Below are 12,334 nucleotides of genomic sequence, written 5' to 3' on the forward strand. Positions count from 1 at the left end.
GAACTCGTCCTCGGTAGTATAGTGGTAAGTATCCCCGCCTGTCACGCGGGAGACCGGGGTTCGATTCCCCGCCGGGGAGGTTCTTTTTATCTTGTCAATGTTTCGTTTCACGTCAGTAGCGTTCGCGGGACTGTCCGGGAATACAGATTTACGCCCGGTTAGCTCAGTCGGTAGAGCATCAGACTTTTAATCTGAGGGTCGCGGGTTCGAGTCCCTCATCGGGCGTAACAATTATTTGGTACGATGGTGAACTAACTTTCACCACAATGTCTTGTCGAAAGAGGATGAATAACGTAACATTTGCGGAGTGGCAAAGGCGAAGCAAACTTGATGGGGAACTAGCTCAGATGGTAGAGCGCTCGCTTAGCATGCGAGAGGTACCGGGATCGATGCCCGGGTTCTCCAATGCCTTTTCCATAGGCGTAAAATAAAAGAAATTTGCGCAGAGCAATTTGCAGCAGCGTTCGTGTCATGTCGGGATGGCCGAGCGGTCTAAGGCGCCAGACTCAAGACAAAATGTTCTTCCACTCATCGCGTGGAGAATTCTGGTCCTCGAATGAGGGCGTGGGTTCGAATCCCACTTCCGACAACTTTTCCCTGCCACACAAAATTTTAGGCCTAAAATGCAAGTCCACCGAGCCGGATTTGAACCAGCGACCTAAGGATGCCTGAGTGGTATAAGTTCGTCTACAGTCCTCCGCTCTACCAACTGAGCTATCGGTGGATGTAGCATCTTACAGTTCTTGTGCAGGACTATGCAGGTCATGTCACGTTTGTAGTATGACGTGGTTTTTAAAATGATGCGATAGCTCGCACGTAGCAGAGGGTGGTTTCGATCCACCGACCTCTGGGTTATGGGCCCAGCACGCTTCCTCTGCGCCACTCTGCTGAAGGTAGGTAAGCTGAAATGTGTCTGATGTAAGGTGTAGTTTAGTATTGCGAACAGCACTCGAACTATGACCTTTTTACCATTTCCAGGGGGATTAGCTCACATGGTAGAGCGCTCGCTTTGCATGCGAGAGGTACCGGGATCGATGCCCGGATCCTCCAAGACGATGTTTTTAATTTATTTATTTTTATACTAATTTCAGTAGTTGCCAATGGTCATAAGAGGATTTATGATGCTCCTAAGATTACCTGGTATTAATAATAATAATAATAATACTAAACCGCGCTGCATATGTCTAGAGCATTTCTTGTTGTTTAATTTCGCATTGACAGTATACACAGTTTCAGCTTTTAACATGATCGACCGTGTGGCATTCGGGCATTGACGCCATCGCGAACATATTATTTAAATATGAACTCGTCCTCGGTAGTATAGTGGTAAGTATCCCCGCCTGTCACGCGGGAGACCGGGGTTCGATTCCCCGCCGGGGAGGTTCTTTTTATCTTGTCAATGTTTCGTTTCACGTCAGTAGCGTTCGCGGGACTGTCCGGGAATACAGATTTACGCCCGGTTAGCTCAGTCGGTAGAGCATCAGACTTTTAATCTGAGGGTCGCGGGTTCGAGTCCCTCATCGGGCGTAACAATTATTTGGTACGATGGTGAACTAACTTTCACCACAATGTCTTGTCGAAAGAGGATGAATAACGTAACATTTGCGGAGTGGCAAAGGCGAAGCAAACTTGATGGGGAACTAGCTCAGATGGTAGAGCGCTCGCTTAGCATGCGAGAGGTACCGGGATCGACGCCCGGGTTCTCCAATGCCTTTTCCATAGGCGTAAAATAAAAGAAATTTGCGCAGAGCAATTTGCAGCAGCGTTCGTGTCATGTCGGGATGGCCGAGCGGTCTAAGGCGCCAGACTCAAGACAAAATGTTCTTCCACTCATCGCGTGGAGAATTCTGGTCCTCGAATGAGGGCGTGGGTTCGAATCCCACTTCCGACAACTTTTCCCTGCCACACAAAATTTTAGGCCTAAAATGCAAGTCCACCGAGCCGGATTTGAACCAGCGACCTAAGGATGCCTGAGTGGTATAAGTTCGTCTACAGTCCTCCGCTCTACCAACTGAGCTATCGGTGGATGTAGCATCGTACAGTTCTTGTGCAGGACTATGCAGGTCATGTCACGTTTGTAGTATGACGTGGTTTTTAAAATGATGCGATAGCTCGCACGTAGCAGAGGGTGGTTTCGATCCACCGACCTCTGGGTTATGGGCCCAGCACGCTTCCTCTGCGCCACTCTGCTGAAGGTAGGTAAGCTGAAATGTGTCTGATGTAAGGTGTAGTTTAGTATTGCGAACAGCACTCGAACTATGACATTTTTACCATTTCCAGGGGGATTAGCTCACATGGTAGAGCGCTCGCTTTGCATGCGAGAGGTACCGGGATCGATGCCCGGATCCTCCAAGACGATGTTTTTAATTTATTTATTTTTATACTAATTTCAGTAGTTGCCAATGGTCCTAAGAGGATTTATGATGCTCCTAAGATTACCTGGTATTAATAATAATAATAATAATACTAAACCGCGCTGCATATGTCTAGAGCATTTCTTGCTGTTTAATTTCGCATTGACAGTATACACAGTTTCAGCTTTTAACATGATCGACCGTGTGGCATTCGGGCATTGACGCCATCGCGAACATATTATTTAAATATGAACTCGTCCTCGGTAGTATAGTGGTAAGTATCCCCGCCTGTCACGCGGGAGACCGGGGTCCGATTCCCCGCCGGGGAGGTTCTTTTTATCTTGTCAATGTTTCGTTTCACGTCAGTAGCGTTCGCGGGACTGTCCGGGAATACAGATTTACGCCCGGTTAGCTCAGTCGGTAGAGCATCAGACTTTTAATCTGAGGGTCGCGGGTTCGAGTCCCTCATCGGGCGTAACAATTATTTGGTACGATGGTGAACTAACTTTCACCACAATGTCTTGTCGAAAGAGGATGAATAACGTAACATTTGCGGAGTGGCAAAGGCGAAGCAAACTTGATGGGGAACTAGCTCAGATGGTAGAGCGCTCGCTTAGCATGCGAGAGGTACCGGGATCGACGCCCGGGTTCTCCAATGCCTTTTCCATAGGCGTAAAATAAAAGAAATTTGCGCAGAGCAATTTGCAGCAGCGTTCGTGTCATGTCGGGATGGCCGAGCGGTCTAAGGCGCCAGACTCAAGACAAAATGTTCTTCCACTCATCGCGTGGAGAATTCTGGTCCTCGAATGAGGGCGTGGGTTCGAATCCCACTTCCGACAACTTTTCCCTGCCACACAAAATTTTAGGCCTAAAATGCAAGTCCACCGAGCCGGATTTGAACCAGCGACCTAAGGATGCCTGAGTGGTATAAGTTCGTCTACAGTCCTCCGCTCTACCAACTGAGCTATCGGTGGATGTAGCATCGTACAGTTCTTGTGCAGGACTATGCAGGTCATGTCACGTTTGTAGTATGACGTGGTTTTTAAAATGATGCGATAGCTCGCACGTAGCAGAGGGTGGTTTCGATCCACCGACCTCTGGGTTATGGGCCCAGCACGCTTCCTCTGCGCCACTCTGCTGAAGGTAGGTAAGCTGAAATGTGTCTGATGTAAGGTGTAGTTTAGTATTGCGAACAGCACTCGAACTATGACCTTTTTACCATTTCCAGGGGGATTAGCTCACATGGTAGAGCGCTCGCTTTGCATGCGAGAGGTACCGGGATCGATGCCCGGATCCTCCAAGACGATGTTTTTAATTTATTTATTTTTATACTAATTTCAGTAGTTGCCAATGGTCATAAGAGGATTTATGATGCTCCTAAGATTACCTGGTATTAATAATAATAATAATAATACTAAACCGCGCTGCATATGTCTAGAGCATTTCTTGCTGTTTAATTTCGCATTGACAGTATACACAGTTTCAGCTTTTAACATGATCGACCGTGTGGCATTCGGGCATTGACGCCATCGCGAACATATTATTTAAATATGAACTCGTCCTCGGTAGTATAGTGGTAAGTATCCCCGCCTGTCACGCGGGAGACCGGGGTTCGATTCCCCGCCGGGGAGGTTCTTTTTATCTTGTCAATGTTTCGTTTCACGTCAGTAGCGTTCGCGGGACTGTCCGGGAATACAGATTTACGCCCGGTTAGCTCAGTCGGTAGAGCATCAGACTTTTAATCTGAGGGTCGCGGGTTCGAGTCCCTCATCGGGCGTAACAATTATTTGGTACGATGGTGAACTAACTTTCACCACAATGTCTTGTCGAAAGAGGATGAATAACGTAACATTTGCGGAGTGGCAAAGGCGAAGCAAACTTGATGGGGAACTAGCTCAGATGGTAGAGCGCTCGCTTAGCATGCGAGAGGTACCGGGATCGATGCCCGGGTTCTCCAATGCCTTTTCCATAGGCGTAAAATAAAAGAAATTTGCGCAGAGCAATTTGCAGCAGCGTTCGTGTCATGTCGGGATGGCCGAGCGGTCTAAGGCGCCAGACTCAAGACAAAATGTTCTTCCACTCATCGCGTGGAGAATTCTGGTCCTCGAATGAGGGCGTGGGTTCGAATCCCACTTCCGACAACTTTTCCCTGCCACACAAAATTTTAGGCCTAAAATGCAAGTCCACCGAGCCGGATTTGAACCAGCGACCTAAGGATGCCTGAGTGGTATAAGTTCGTCTACAGTCCTCCGCTCTACCAACTGAGCTATCGGTGGATGTAGCATCGTACAGTTCTTGTGCAGGACTATGCAGGTCATGTCACGTTTGTAGTATGACGTGGTTTTTAAAATGATGCGATAGCTCGCACGTAGCAGAGGGTGGTTTCGATCCACCGACCTCTGGGTTATGGGCCCAGCACGCTTCCTCTGCGCCACTCTGCTGAAGGTAGGTAAGCTGAAATGTGTCTGATGTAAGGTGTAGTTTAGTATTGCGAACAGCACTCGAACTATGACCTTTTTACCATTTCCAGGGGGATTAGCTCACATGGTAGAGCGCTCGCTTTGCATGCGAGAGGTACCGGGATCGATGCCCGGATCCTCCAAGACGATGTTTTTAATTTATTTATTTTTATACTAATTTCAGTAGTTGCCAATGGTCATAAGAGGATTTATGATGCTCCTAAGATTACCTGGTATTAATAATAATAATAATAATACTAAACCGCGCTGCATATGTCTAGAGCATTTCTTGCTGTTTAATTTCGCATTGACAGTATACACAGTTTCAGCTTTTAACATGATCGACCGTGTGGCATTCGGGCATTGACGCCATCGCGAACATATTATTTAAATATGAACTCGTCCTCGGTAGTATAGTGGTAAGTATCCCCGCCTGTCACGCGGGAGACCGGGGTTCGATTCCCCGCCGGGGAGGTTCTTTTTATCTTGTCAATGTTTCGTTTCACGTCAGTAGCGTTCGCGGGACTGTCCGGGAATACAGATTTACGCCCGGTTAGCTCAGTCGGTAGAGCATCAGACTTTTAATCTGAGGGTCGCGGGTTCGAGTCCCTCATCGGGCGTAACAATTATTTGGTACGATGGTGAACTAACTTTCACCACAATGTCTTGTCGAAAGAGGATGAATAACGTAACATTTGCGGAGTGGCAAAGGCGAAGCAAACTTGATGGGGAACTAGCTCAGATGGTAGAGCGCTCGCTTAGCATGCGAGAGGTACCGGGATCGATGCCCGGGTTCTCCAATGCCTTTTCCATAGGCGTAAAATAAAAGAAATTTGCGCAGAGCAATTTGCAGCAGCGTTCGTGTCATGTCGGGATGGCCGAGCGGTCTAAGGCGCCAGACTCAAGACAAAATGTTCTTCCACTCATCGCGTGGAGAATTCTGGTCCTCGAATGAGGGCGTGGGTTCGAATCCCACTTCCGACAACTTTTCCCTGCCACACAAAATTTTAGGCCTAAAATGCAAGTCCACCGAGCCGGATTTGAACCAGCGACCTAAGGATGCCTGAGTGGTATAAGTTCGTCTACAGTCCTCCGCTCTACCAACTGAGCTATCGGTGGATGTAGCATCTTACAGTTCTTGTGCAGGACTATGCAGGTCATGTCACGTTTGTAGTATGACGTGGTTTTTAAAATGATGCGATAGCTCGCACGTAGCAGAGGGTGGTTTCGATCCACCGACCTCTGGGTTATGGGCCCAGCACGCTTCCTCTGCGCCACTCTGCTGAAGGTAGGTAAGCTGAAATGTGTCTGATGTAAGGTGTAGTTTAGTATTGCGAACAGCACTCGAACTATGACCTTTTTACCATTTCCAGGGGGATTAGCTCACATGGTAGAGCGCTCGCTTTGCATGCGAGAGGTACCGGGATCGATGCCCGGATCCTCCAAGACGATGTTTTTAATTTATTTATTTTTATACTAATTTCAGTAGTTGCCAATGGTCATAAGAGGATTTATGATGCTCCTAAGATTACCTGGTATTAATAATAATAATAATAATACTAAACCGCGCTGCATATGTCTAGAGCATTTCTTGTTGTTTAATTTCGCATTGACAGTATACACAGTTTCAGCTTTTAACATGATCGACCGTGTGGCATTCGGGCATTGACGCCATCGCGAACATATTATTTAAATATGAACTCGTCCTCGGTAGTATAGTGGTAAGTATCCCCGCCTGTCACGCGGGAGACCGGGGTTCGATTCCCCGCCGGGGAGGTTCTTTTTATCTTGTCAATGTTTCGTTTCACGTCAGTAGCGTTCGCGGGACTGTCCGGGAATACAGATTTACGCCCGGTTAGCTCAGTCGGTAGAGCATCAGACTTTTAATCTGAGGGTCGCGGGTTCGAGTCCCTCATCGGGCGTAACAATTATTTGGTACGATGGTGAACTAACTTTCACCACAATGTCTTGTCGAAAGAGGATGAATAACGTAACATTTGCGGAGTGGCAAAGGCGAAGCAAACTTGATGGGGAACTAGCTCAGATGGTAGAGCGCTCGCTTAGCATGCGAGAGGTACCGGGATCGATGCCCGGGTTCTCCAATGCCTTTTCCATAGGCGTAAAATAAAAGAAATTTGCGCAGAGCAATTTGCAGCAGCGTTCGTGTCATGTCGGGATGGCCGAGCGGTCTAAGGCGCCAGACTCAAGACAAAATGTTCTTCCACTCATCGCGTGGAGAATTCTGGTCCTCGAATGAGGGCGTGGGTTCGAATCCCACTTCCGACAACTTTTCCCTGCCACACAAAATTTTAGGCCTAAAATGCAAGTCCACCGAGCCGGATTTGAACCAGCGACCTAAGGATGCCTGAGTGGTATAAGTTCGTCTACAGTCCTCCGCTCTACCAACTGAGCTATCGGTGGATGTAGCATCGTACAGTTCTTGTGCAGGACTATGCAGGTCATGTCACGTTTGTAGTATGACGTGGTTTTTAAAATGATGCGATAGCTCGCACGTAGCAGAGGGTGGTTTCGATCCACCGACCTCTGGGTTATGGGCCCAGCACGCTTCCTCTGCGCCACTCTGCTGAAGGTAGGTAAGCTGAAATGTGTCTGATGTAAGGTGTAGTTTAGTATTGCGAACAGCACTCGAACTATGACCTTTTTACCATTTCCAGGGGGATTAGCTCACATGGTAGAGCGCTCGCTTTGCATGCGAGAGGTACCGGGATCGATGCCCGGATCCTCCAAGACGATGTTTTTAATTTATTTATTTTTATACTAATTTCAGTAGTTGCCAATGGTCATAAGAGGATTTATGATGCTCCTAAGATTACCTGGTATTAATAATAATAATAATAATACTAAACCGCGCTGCATATGTCTAGAGCATTTCTTGCTGTTTAATTTCGCATTGACAGTATACACAGTTTCAGCTTTTAACATGATCGACCGTGTGGCATTCGGGCATTGACGCCATCGCGAACATATTATTTAAATATGAACTCGTCCTCGGTAGTATAGTGGTAAGTATCCCCGCCTGTCACGCGGGAGACCGGGGTTCGATTCCCCGCCGGGGAGGTTCTTTTTATCTTGTCAATGTTTCGTTTCACGTCAGTAGCGTTCGCGGGACTGTCCGGGAATACAGATTTACGCCCGGTTAGCTCAGTCGGTAGAGCATCAGACTTTTAATCTGAGGGTCGCGGGTTCGAGTCCCTCATCGGGCGTAACAATTATTTGGTACGATGGTGAACTAACTTTCACCACAATGTCTTGTCGAAAGAGGATGAATAACGTAACATTTGCGGAGTGGCAAAGGCGAAGCAAACTTGATGGGGAACTAGCTGAGATGGTAGAGCGCTCGCTTAGCATGCGAGAGGTACCGGGATCGATGCCCGGGTTCTCCAATGCCTTTTCCATAGGCGTAAAATAAAAGAAATTTGCGCAGAGCAATTTGCAGCAGCGTTCGTGTCATGTCGGGATGGCCGAGCGGTCTAAGGCGCCAGACTCAAGACAAAATGTTCTTCCACTCATCGCGTGGAGAATTCTGGTCCTCGAATGAGGGCGTGGGTTCGAATCCCACTTCCGACAACTTTTCCCTGCCACACAAAATTTTAGGCCTAAAATGCAAGTCCACCGAGCCGGATTTGAACCAGCGACCTAAGGATGCCTGAGTGGTATAAGTTCGTCTACAGTCCTCCGCTCTACCAACTGAGCTATCGGTGGATGTAGCATCGTACAGTTCTTGTGCAGGACTATGCAGGTCATGTCACGTTTGTAGTATGACGTGGTTTTTAAAATGATGCGATAGCTCGCACGTAGCAGAGGGTGGTTTCGATCCACCGACCTCTGGGTTATGGGCCCAGCACGCTTCCTCTGCGCCACTCTGCTGAAGGTAGGTAAGCTGAAATGTGTCTGATGTAAGGTGTAGTTTAGTATTGCGAACAGCACTCGAACTATGACCTTTTTACCATTTCCAGGGGGATTAGCTCACATGGTAGAGCGCTCGCTTTGCATGCGAGAGGTACCGGGATCGATGCCCGGATCCTCCAAGACGATGTTTTTAATTTATTTATTTTTATACTAATTTCAGTAGTTGCCAATGGTCATAAGAGGATTTATGATGCTCCTAAGATTACCTGGTATTAATAATAATAATAATAATACTAAACCGCGCTGCATATGTCTAGAGCATTTCTTGCTGTTTAATTTCGCATTGACAGTATACACAGTTTCAGCTTTTAACATGATCGACCGTGTGGCATTCGGGCATTGACGCCATCGCGAACATATTATTTAAATATGAACTCGTCCTCGGTAGTATAGTGGTAAGTATCCCCGCCTGTCACGCGGGAGACCGGGGTTCGATTCCCCGCCGGGGAGGTTCTTTTTATCTTGTCAATGTTTCGTTTCACGTCAGTAGCGTTCGCGGGACTGTCCGGGAATACAGATTTACGCCCGGTTAGCTCAGTCGGTAGAGCATCAGACTTTTAATCTGAGGGTCGCGGGTTCGAGTCCCTCATCGGGCGTAACAATTATTTGGTACGATGGTGAACTAACTTTCACCACAATGTCTTGTCGAAAGAGGATGAATAACGTAACATTTGCGGAGTGGCAAAGGCGAAGCAAACTTGATGGGGAACTAGCTCAGATGGTAGAGCGCTCGCTTAGCATGCGAGAGGTACCGGGATCGATGCCCGGGTTCTCCAATGCCTTTTCCATAGGCGTAAAATAAAAGAAATTTGCGCAGAGCAATTTGCAGCAGCGTTCGTGTCATGTCGGGATGGCCGAGCGGTCTAAGGCGCCAGACTCAAGACAAAATGTTCTTCCACTCATCGCGTGGAGAATTCTGGTCCTCGAATGAGGGCGTGGGTTCGAATCCCACTTCCGACAACTTTTCCCTGCCACACAAAATTTTAGGCCTAAAATGCAAGTCCACCGAGCCGGATTTGAACCAGCGACCTAAGGATGCCTGAGTGGTATAAGTTCGTCTACAGTCCTCCGCTCTACCAACTGAGCTATCGGTGGATGTAGCATCGTACAGTTCTTGTGCAGGACTATGCAGGTCATGTCACGTTTGTAGTATGACGTGGTTTTTAAAATGATGCGATAGCTCGCACGTAGCAGAGGGTGGTTTCGATCCACCGACCTCTGGGTTATGGGCCCAGCACGCTTCCTCTGCGCCACTCTGCTGAAGGTAGGTAAGCTGAAATGTGTCTGATGTAAGGTGTAGTTTAGTATTGCGAACAGCACTCGAACTATGACCTTTTTACCATTTCCAGGGGGGTTAGCTCACATGGTAGAGCGCTCGCTTTGCATGCGAGAGGTACCGGGATCGATGCCCGGATCCTCCAAGACGATGTTTTTAATTTATTTATTTTTATACTAATTTCAGTAGTTGCCAATGGTCATAAGAGGATTTATGATGCTCCTAAGATTACCTGGTATTAATAATAATAATAATAATACTAAACCGCGCTGCATATGTCTAGAGCATTTCTTGCTGTTTAATTTCGCATTGACAGTATACACAGTTTCAGCTTTTAACATGATCGACCGTGTGGCATTCGGGCATTGACGCCATCGCGAACATATTATTTAAATATGAACTCGTCCTCGGTAGTATAGTGGTAAGTATCCCCGCCTGTCACGCGGGAGACCGGGGTTCGATTCCCCGCCGGGGAGGTTCTTTTTATCTTGTCAATGTTTCGTTTCACGTCAGTAGCGTTCGCGGGACTGTCCGGGAATACAGATTTACGCCCGGTTAGCTCAGTCGGTAGAGCATCAGACTTTTAATCTGAGGGTCGCGGGTTCGAGTCCCTCATCGGGCGTAACAATTATTTGGTACGATGGTGAACTAACTTTCACCACAATGTCTTGTCGAAAGAGGATGAATAACGTAACATTTGCGGAGTGGCAAAGGCGAAGCAAACTTGATGGGGAACTAGCTGAGATGGTAGAGCGCTCGCTTAGCATGCGAGAGGTACCGGGATCGATGCCCGGGTTCTCCAATGCCTTTTCCATAGGCGTAAAATAAAAGAAATTTGCGCAGAGCAATTTGCAGCAGCGTTCGTGTCATGTCGGGATGGCCGAGCGGTCTAAGGCGCCAGACTCAAGACAAAATGTTCTTCCACTCATCGCGTGGAGAATTCTGGTCCTCGAATGAGGGCGTGGGTTCGAATCCCACTTCCGACAACTTTTCCCTGCCACACAAAATTTTAGGCCTAAAATGCAAGTCCACCGAGCCGGATTTGAACCAGCGACCTAAGGATGCCTGAGTGGTATAAGTTCGTCTACAGTCCTCCGCTCTACCAACTGAGCTATCGGTGGATGTAGCATCGTACAGTTCTTGTGCAGGACTATGCAGGTCATGTCACGTTTGTAGTATGACGTGGTTTTTAAAATGATGCGATAGCTCGCACGTAGCAGAGGGTGGTTTCGATCCACCGACCTCTGGGTTATGGGCCCAGCACGCTTCCTCTGCGCCACTCTGCTGAAGGTAGGTAAGCTGAAATGTGTCTGATGTAAGGTGTAGTTTAGTATTGCGAACAGCACTCGAACTATGACCTTTTTACCATTTCCAGGGGGATTAGCTCACATGGTAGAGCGCTCGCTTTGCATGCGAGAGGTACCGGGATCGATGCCCGGATCCTCCAAGACGATGTTTTTAATTTATTTATTTTTATACTAATTTCAGTAGTTGCCAATGGTCATAAGAGGATTTATGATGCTCCTAAGATTACCTGGTATTAATAATAATAATAATAATACTAAACCGCGCTGCATATGTCTAGAGCATTTCTTGCTGTTTAATTTCGCATTGACAGTATACACAGTTTCAGCTTTTAACATGATCGACCGTGTGGCATTCGGGCATTGACGCCATCGCGAACATATTATTTAAATATGAACTCGTCCTCGGTAGTATAGTGGTAAGTATCCCCGCCTGTCACGCGGGAGACCGGGGTTCGATTCCCCGCCGGGGAGGTTCTTTTTATCTTGTCAATGTTTCGTTTCACGTCAGTAGCGTTCGCGGGACTGTCCGGGAATACAGATTTACGCCCGGTTAGCTCAGTCGGTAGAGCATCAGACTTTTAATCTGAGGGTCGCGGGTTCGAGTCCCTCATCGGGCGTAACAATTATTTGGTACGATGGTGAACTAACTTTCACCACAATGTCTTGTCGAAAGAGGATGAATAACGTAACATTTGCGGAGTGGCAAAGGCGAAGCAAACTTGATGGGGAACTAGCTGAGATGGTAGAGCGCTCGCTTAGCATGCGAGAGGTACCGGGATCGACGCCCGGGTTCTCCAATGCCTTTTCCATAGGCGTAAAATAAAAGAAATTTGCGCAGAGCAATTTGCAGCAGCGTTCGTGTCATGTCGGGATGGCCGAGCGGTCTAAGGCGACAGACTCAAGACAAAATGTTCTTCCACTCATCGCGTGGAGAATTCTGGTCCTCGAATGAGGGCGTGGGTTCGAATCCCACTTCCGACAACTTTTCCCTGCCACACAAAATTTTAG

General features: G+C 47.6%; 54 non-coding genes across 54 annotated transcripts; 45 read left to right on the forward strand and 9 right to left on the reverse strand.

The window, feature by feature from the left end:
- The first annotated feature begins 7 nt into the window (after positions 1-7).
- On the forward strand, positions 8-79 carry Trnad-guc (transfer RNA aspartic acid (anticodon GUC)). The gene has a single exon. It is a non-coding gene; the product is annotated as a tRNA-Asp (tRNA).
- A 73-nt stretch (positions 80-152) lies between these two features.
- Trnak-uuu (transfer RNA lysine (anticodon UUU)) lies at positions 153-225 on the forward strand. The gene has a single exon. It is a non-coding gene; the product is annotated as a tRNA-Lys (tRNA).
- A 107-nt stretch (positions 226-332) lies between these two features.
- Trnaa-agc (transfer RNA alanine (anticodon AGC)) lies at positions 333-405 on the forward strand. Its single transcript has one exon. It is a non-coding gene; the product is annotated as a tRNA-Ala (tRNA).
- Positions 406-473: 68 nt separating this feature from the next.
- Trnal-caa (transfer RNA leucine (anticodon CAA)) lies at positions 474-589 on the forward strand. The gene is made up of 2 exons: positions 474-511; positions 544-589. It is a non-coding gene; the product is annotated as a tRNA-Leu (tRNA).
- A 41-nt stretch (positions 590-630) lies between these two features.
- On the reverse strand, positions 631-724 carry Trnay-gua (transfer RNA tyrosine (anticodon GUA)). Its single transcript has 2 exons — positions 688-724; positions 631-666 (listed from the first exon to the last, which is right to left on the reverse strand). It is a non-coding gene; the product is annotated as a tRNA-Tyr (tRNA).
- A 253-nt stretch (positions 725-977) lies between these two features.
- Positions 978-1,050, forward strand: Trnaa-ugc (transfer RNA alanine (anticodon UGC)). The gene has a single exon. It is a non-coding gene; the product is annotated as a tRNA-Ala (tRNA).
- Positions 1,051-1,309: 259 nt separating this feature from the next.
- Positions 1,310-1,381, forward strand: Trnad-guc (transfer RNA aspartic acid (anticodon GUC)). Its single transcript has one exon. It is a non-coding gene; the product is annotated as a tRNA-Asp (tRNA).
- A 73-nt stretch (positions 1,382-1,454) lies between these two features.
- Positions 1,455-1,527, forward strand: Trnak-uuu (transfer RNA lysine (anticodon UUU)). Its single transcript has one exon. It is a non-coding gene; the product is annotated as a tRNA-Lys (tRNA).
- A 107-nt stretch (positions 1,528-1,634) lies between these two features.
- On the forward strand, positions 1,635-1,707 carry Trnaa-agc (transfer RNA alanine (anticodon AGC)). The gene has a single exon. It is a non-coding gene; the product is annotated as a tRNA-Ala (tRNA).
- Positions 1,708-1,775: 68 nt separating this feature from the next.
- On the forward strand, positions 1,776-1,891 carry Trnal-caa (transfer RNA leucine (anticodon CAA)). Its single transcript has 2 exons — positions 1,776-1,813; positions 1,846-1,891. It is a non-coding gene; the product is annotated as a tRNA-Leu (tRNA).
- A 41-nt stretch (positions 1,892-1,932) lies between these two features.
- On the reverse strand, positions 1,933-2,026 carry Trnay-gua (transfer RNA tyrosine (anticodon GUA)). The gene is made up of 2 exons: positions 1,990-2,026; positions 1,933-1,968 (listed from the first exon to the last, which is right to left on the reverse strand). It is a non-coding gene; the product is annotated as a tRNA-Tyr (tRNA).
- A 253-nt stretch (positions 2,027-2,279) lies between these two features.
- Positions 2,280-2,352, forward strand: Trnaa-ugc (transfer RNA alanine (anticodon UGC)). Its single transcript has one exon. It is a non-coding gene; the product is annotated as a tRNA-Ala (tRNA).
- A 404-nt stretch (positions 2,353-2,756) lies between these two features.
- Trnak-uuu (transfer RNA lysine (anticodon UUU)) lies at positions 2,757-2,829 on the forward strand. The gene has a single exon. It is a non-coding gene; the product is annotated as a tRNA-Lys (tRNA).
- A 107-nt stretch (positions 2,830-2,936) lies between these two features.
- Trnaa-agc (transfer RNA alanine (anticodon AGC)) lies at positions 2,937-3,009 on the forward strand. Its single transcript has one exon. It is a non-coding gene; the product is annotated as a tRNA-Ala (tRNA).
- Positions 3,010-3,077: 68 nt separating this feature from the next.
- Trnal-caa (transfer RNA leucine (anticodon CAA)) lies at positions 3,078-3,193 on the forward strand. Its single transcript has 2 exons — positions 3,078-3,115; positions 3,148-3,193. It is a non-coding gene; the product is annotated as a tRNA-Leu (tRNA).
- A 41-nt stretch (positions 3,194-3,234) lies between these two features.
- Trnay-gua (transfer RNA tyrosine (anticodon GUA)) lies at positions 3,235-3,328 on the reverse strand. Its single transcript has 2 exons — positions 3,292-3,328; positions 3,235-3,270 (listed from the first exon to the last, which is right to left on the reverse strand). It is a non-coding gene; the product is annotated as a tRNA-Tyr (tRNA).
- A 253-nt stretch (positions 3,329-3,581) lies between these two features.
- Positions 3,582-3,654, forward strand: Trnaa-ugc (transfer RNA alanine (anticodon UGC)). The gene has a single exon. It is a non-coding gene; the product is annotated as a tRNA-Ala (tRNA).
- A 259-nt stretch (positions 3,655-3,913) lies between these two features.
- On the forward strand, positions 3,914-3,985 carry Trnad-guc (transfer RNA aspartic acid (anticodon GUC)). Its single transcript has one exon. It is a non-coding gene; the product is annotated as a tRNA-Asp (tRNA).
- A 73-nt stretch (positions 3,986-4,058) lies between these two features.
- Trnak-uuu (transfer RNA lysine (anticodon UUU)) lies at positions 4,059-4,131 on the forward strand. The gene has a single exon. It is a non-coding gene; the product is annotated as a tRNA-Lys (tRNA).
- A 107-nt stretch (positions 4,132-4,238) lies between these two features.
- On the forward strand, positions 4,239-4,311 carry Trnaa-agc (transfer RNA alanine (anticodon AGC)). The gene has a single exon. It is a non-coding gene; the product is annotated as a tRNA-Ala (tRNA).
- A 68-nt stretch (positions 4,312-4,379) lies between these two features.
- Positions 4,380-4,495, forward strand: Trnal-caa (transfer RNA leucine (anticodon CAA)). The gene is made up of 2 exons: positions 4,380-4,417; positions 4,450-4,495. It is a non-coding gene; the product is annotated as a tRNA-Leu (tRNA).
- A 41-nt stretch (positions 4,496-4,536) lies between these two features.
- Trnay-gua (transfer RNA tyrosine (anticodon GUA)) lies at positions 4,537-4,630 on the reverse strand. The gene is made up of 2 exons: positions 4,594-4,630; positions 4,537-4,572 (listed from the first exon to the last, which is right to left on the reverse strand). It is a non-coding gene; the product is annotated as a tRNA-Tyr (tRNA).
- Positions 4,631-4,883: 253 nt separating this feature from the next.
- Trnaa-ugc (transfer RNA alanine (anticodon UGC)) lies at positions 4,884-4,956 on the forward strand. Its single transcript has one exon. It is a non-coding gene; the product is annotated as a tRNA-Ala (tRNA).
- A 259-nt stretch (positions 4,957-5,215) lies between these two features.
- Positions 5,216-5,287, forward strand: Trnad-guc (transfer RNA aspartic acid (anticodon GUC)). The gene has a single exon. It is a non-coding gene; the product is annotated as a tRNA-Asp (tRNA).
- Positions 5,288-5,360: 73 nt separating this feature from the next.
- Trnak-uuu (transfer RNA lysine (anticodon UUU)) lies at positions 5,361-5,433 on the forward strand. The gene has a single exon. It is a non-coding gene; the product is annotated as a tRNA-Lys (tRNA).
- Positions 5,434-5,540: 107 nt separating this feature from the next.
- Positions 5,541-5,613, forward strand: Trnaa-agc (transfer RNA alanine (anticodon AGC)). Its single transcript has one exon. It is a non-coding gene; the product is annotated as a tRNA-Ala (tRNA).
- Positions 5,614-5,681: 68 nt separating this feature from the next.
- Positions 5,682-5,797, forward strand: Trnal-caa (transfer RNA leucine (anticodon CAA)). Its single transcript has 2 exons — positions 5,682-5,719; positions 5,752-5,797. It is a non-coding gene; the product is annotated as a tRNA-Leu (tRNA).
- A 41-nt stretch (positions 5,798-5,838) lies between these two features.
- On the reverse strand, positions 5,839-5,932 carry Trnay-gua (transfer RNA tyrosine (anticodon GUA)). The gene is made up of 2 exons: positions 5,896-5,932; positions 5,839-5,874 (listed from the first exon to the last, which is right to left on the reverse strand). It is a non-coding gene; the product is annotated as a tRNA-Tyr (tRNA).
- A 253-nt stretch (positions 5,933-6,185) lies between these two features.
- Trnaa-ugc (transfer RNA alanine (anticodon UGC)) lies at positions 6,186-6,258 on the forward strand. Its single transcript has one exon. It is a non-coding gene; the product is annotated as a tRNA-Ala (tRNA).
- Positions 6,259-6,517: 259 nt separating this feature from the next.
- Positions 6,518-6,589, forward strand: Trnad-guc (transfer RNA aspartic acid (anticodon GUC)). Its single transcript has one exon. It is a non-coding gene; the product is annotated as a tRNA-Asp (tRNA).
- Positions 6,590-6,662: 73 nt separating this feature from the next.
- Positions 6,663-6,735, forward strand: Trnak-uuu (transfer RNA lysine (anticodon UUU)). The gene has a single exon. It is a non-coding gene; the product is annotated as a tRNA-Lys (tRNA).
- Positions 6,736-6,842: 107 nt separating this feature from the next.
- On the forward strand, positions 6,843-6,915 carry Trnaa-agc (transfer RNA alanine (anticodon AGC)). The gene has a single exon. It is a non-coding gene; the product is annotated as a tRNA-Ala (tRNA).
- A 68-nt stretch (positions 6,916-6,983) lies between these two features.
- Trnal-caa (transfer RNA leucine (anticodon CAA)) lies at positions 6,984-7,099 on the forward strand. The gene is made up of 2 exons: positions 6,984-7,021; positions 7,054-7,099. It is a non-coding gene; the product is annotated as a tRNA-Leu (tRNA).
- A 41-nt stretch (positions 7,100-7,140) lies between these two features.
- Positions 7,141-7,234, reverse strand: Trnay-gua (transfer RNA tyrosine (anticodon GUA)). The gene is made up of 2 exons: positions 7,198-7,234; positions 7,141-7,176 (listed from the first exon to the last, which is right to left on the reverse strand). It is a non-coding gene; the product is annotated as a tRNA-Tyr (tRNA).
- A 253-nt stretch (positions 7,235-7,487) lies between these two features.
- Positions 7,488-7,560, forward strand: Trnaa-ugc (transfer RNA alanine (anticodon UGC)). The gene has a single exon. It is a non-coding gene; the product is annotated as a tRNA-Ala (tRNA).
- Positions 7,561-7,819: 259 nt separating this feature from the next.
- On the forward strand, positions 7,820-7,891 carry Trnad-guc (transfer RNA aspartic acid (anticodon GUC)). The gene has a single exon. It is a non-coding gene; the product is annotated as a tRNA-Asp (tRNA).
- Positions 7,892-7,964: 73 nt separating this feature from the next.
- Trnak-uuu (transfer RNA lysine (anticodon UUU)) lies at positions 7,965-8,037 on the forward strand. The gene has a single exon. It is a non-coding gene; the product is annotated as a tRNA-Lys (tRNA).
- A 248-nt stretch (positions 8,038-8,285) lies between these two features.
- On the forward strand, positions 8,286-8,401 carry Trnal-caa (transfer RNA leucine (anticodon CAA)). Its single transcript has 2 exons — positions 8,286-8,323; positions 8,356-8,401. It is a non-coding gene; the product is annotated as a tRNA-Leu (tRNA).
- Positions 8,402-8,442: 41 nt separating this feature from the next.
- Trnay-gua (transfer RNA tyrosine (anticodon GUA)) lies at positions 8,443-8,536 on the reverse strand. Its single transcript has 2 exons — positions 8,500-8,536; positions 8,443-8,478 (listed from the first exon to the last, which is right to left on the reverse strand). It is a non-coding gene; the product is annotated as a tRNA-Tyr (tRNA).
- Positions 8,537-8,789: 253 nt separating this feature from the next.
- On the forward strand, positions 8,790-8,862 carry Trnaa-ugc (transfer RNA alanine (anticodon UGC)). The gene has a single exon. It is a non-coding gene; the product is annotated as a tRNA-Ala (tRNA).
- A 259-nt stretch (positions 8,863-9,121) lies between these two features.
- On the forward strand, positions 9,122-9,193 carry Trnad-guc (transfer RNA aspartic acid (anticodon GUC)). The gene has a single exon. It is a non-coding gene; the product is annotated as a tRNA-Asp (tRNA).
- A 73-nt stretch (positions 9,194-9,266) lies between these two features.
- Positions 9,267-9,339, forward strand: Trnak-uuu (transfer RNA lysine (anticodon UUU)). The gene has a single exon. It is a non-coding gene; the product is annotated as a tRNA-Lys (tRNA).
- A 107-nt stretch (positions 9,340-9,446) lies between these two features.
- Trnaa-agc (transfer RNA alanine (anticodon AGC)) lies at positions 9,447-9,519 on the forward strand. Its single transcript has one exon. It is a non-coding gene; the product is annotated as a tRNA-Ala (tRNA).
- Positions 9,520-9,587: 68 nt separating this feature from the next.
- Positions 9,588-9,703, forward strand: Trnal-caa (transfer RNA leucine (anticodon CAA)). The gene is made up of 2 exons: positions 9,588-9,625; positions 9,658-9,703. It is a non-coding gene; the product is annotated as a tRNA-Leu (tRNA).
- Positions 9,704-9,744: 41 nt separating this feature from the next.
- On the reverse strand, positions 9,745-9,838 carry Trnay-gua (transfer RNA tyrosine (anticodon GUA)). Its single transcript has 2 exons — positions 9,802-9,838; positions 9,745-9,780 (listed from the first exon to the last, which is right to left on the reverse strand). It is a non-coding gene; the product is annotated as a tRNA-Tyr (tRNA).
- Positions 9,839-10,091: 253 nt separating this feature from the next.
- On the forward strand, positions 10,092-10,164 carry Trnaa-ugc (transfer RNA alanine (anticodon UGC)). Its single transcript has one exon. It is a non-coding gene; the product is annotated as a tRNA-Ala (tRNA).
- Positions 10,165-10,423: 259 nt separating this feature from the next.
- Positions 10,424-10,495, forward strand: Trnad-guc (transfer RNA aspartic acid (anticodon GUC)). Its single transcript has one exon. It is a non-coding gene; the product is annotated as a tRNA-Asp (tRNA).
- Positions 10,496-10,568: 73 nt separating this feature from the next.
- On the forward strand, positions 10,569-10,641 carry Trnak-uuu (transfer RNA lysine (anticodon UUU)). Its single transcript has one exon. It is a non-coding gene; the product is annotated as a tRNA-Lys (tRNA).
- A 248-nt stretch (positions 10,642-10,889) lies between these two features.
- Positions 10,890-11,005, forward strand: Trnal-caa (transfer RNA leucine (anticodon CAA)). Its single transcript has 2 exons — positions 10,890-10,927; positions 10,960-11,005. It is a non-coding gene; the product is annotated as a tRNA-Leu (tRNA).
- Positions 11,006-11,046: 41 nt separating this feature from the next.
- On the reverse strand, positions 11,047-11,140 carry Trnay-gua (transfer RNA tyrosine (anticodon GUA)). Its single transcript has 2 exons — positions 11,104-11,140; positions 11,047-11,082 (listed from the first exon to the last, which is right to left on the reverse strand). It is a non-coding gene; the product is annotated as a tRNA-Tyr (tRNA).
- A 253-nt stretch (positions 11,141-11,393) lies between these two features.
- Positions 11,394-11,466, forward strand: Trnaa-ugc (transfer RNA alanine (anticodon UGC)). Its single transcript has one exon. It is a non-coding gene; the product is annotated as a tRNA-Ala (tRNA).
- A 259-nt stretch (positions 11,467-11,725) lies between these two features.
- On the forward strand, positions 11,726-11,797 carry Trnad-guc (transfer RNA aspartic acid (anticodon GUC)). The gene has a single exon. It is a non-coding gene; the product is annotated as a tRNA-Asp (tRNA).
- A 73-nt stretch (positions 11,798-11,870) lies between these two features.
- Positions 11,871-11,943, forward strand: Trnak-uuu (transfer RNA lysine (anticodon UUU)). The gene has a single exon. It is a non-coding gene; the product is annotated as a tRNA-Lys (tRNA).
- A 248-nt stretch (positions 11,944-12,191) lies between these two features.
- Trnal-caa (transfer RNA leucine (anticodon CAA)) lies at positions 12,192-12,307 on the forward strand. The gene is made up of 2 exons: positions 12,192-12,229; positions 12,262-12,307. It is a non-coding gene; the product is annotated as a tRNA-Leu (tRNA).
- The last annotated feature ends 27 nt before the right edge of the window (positions 12,308-12,334 follow it).

The sequence above is a fragment of the Hydractinia symbiolongicarpus genome, chromosome 3 (assembly GCF_029227915.1).
Source record: "Hydractinia symbiolongicarpus strain clone_291-10 chromosome 3, HSymV2.1, whole genome shotgun sequence".
NCBI lineage: Eukaryota > Metazoa > Cnidaria > Hydrozoa > Anthoathecata > Hydractiniidae > Hydractinia > Hydractinia symbiolongicarpus.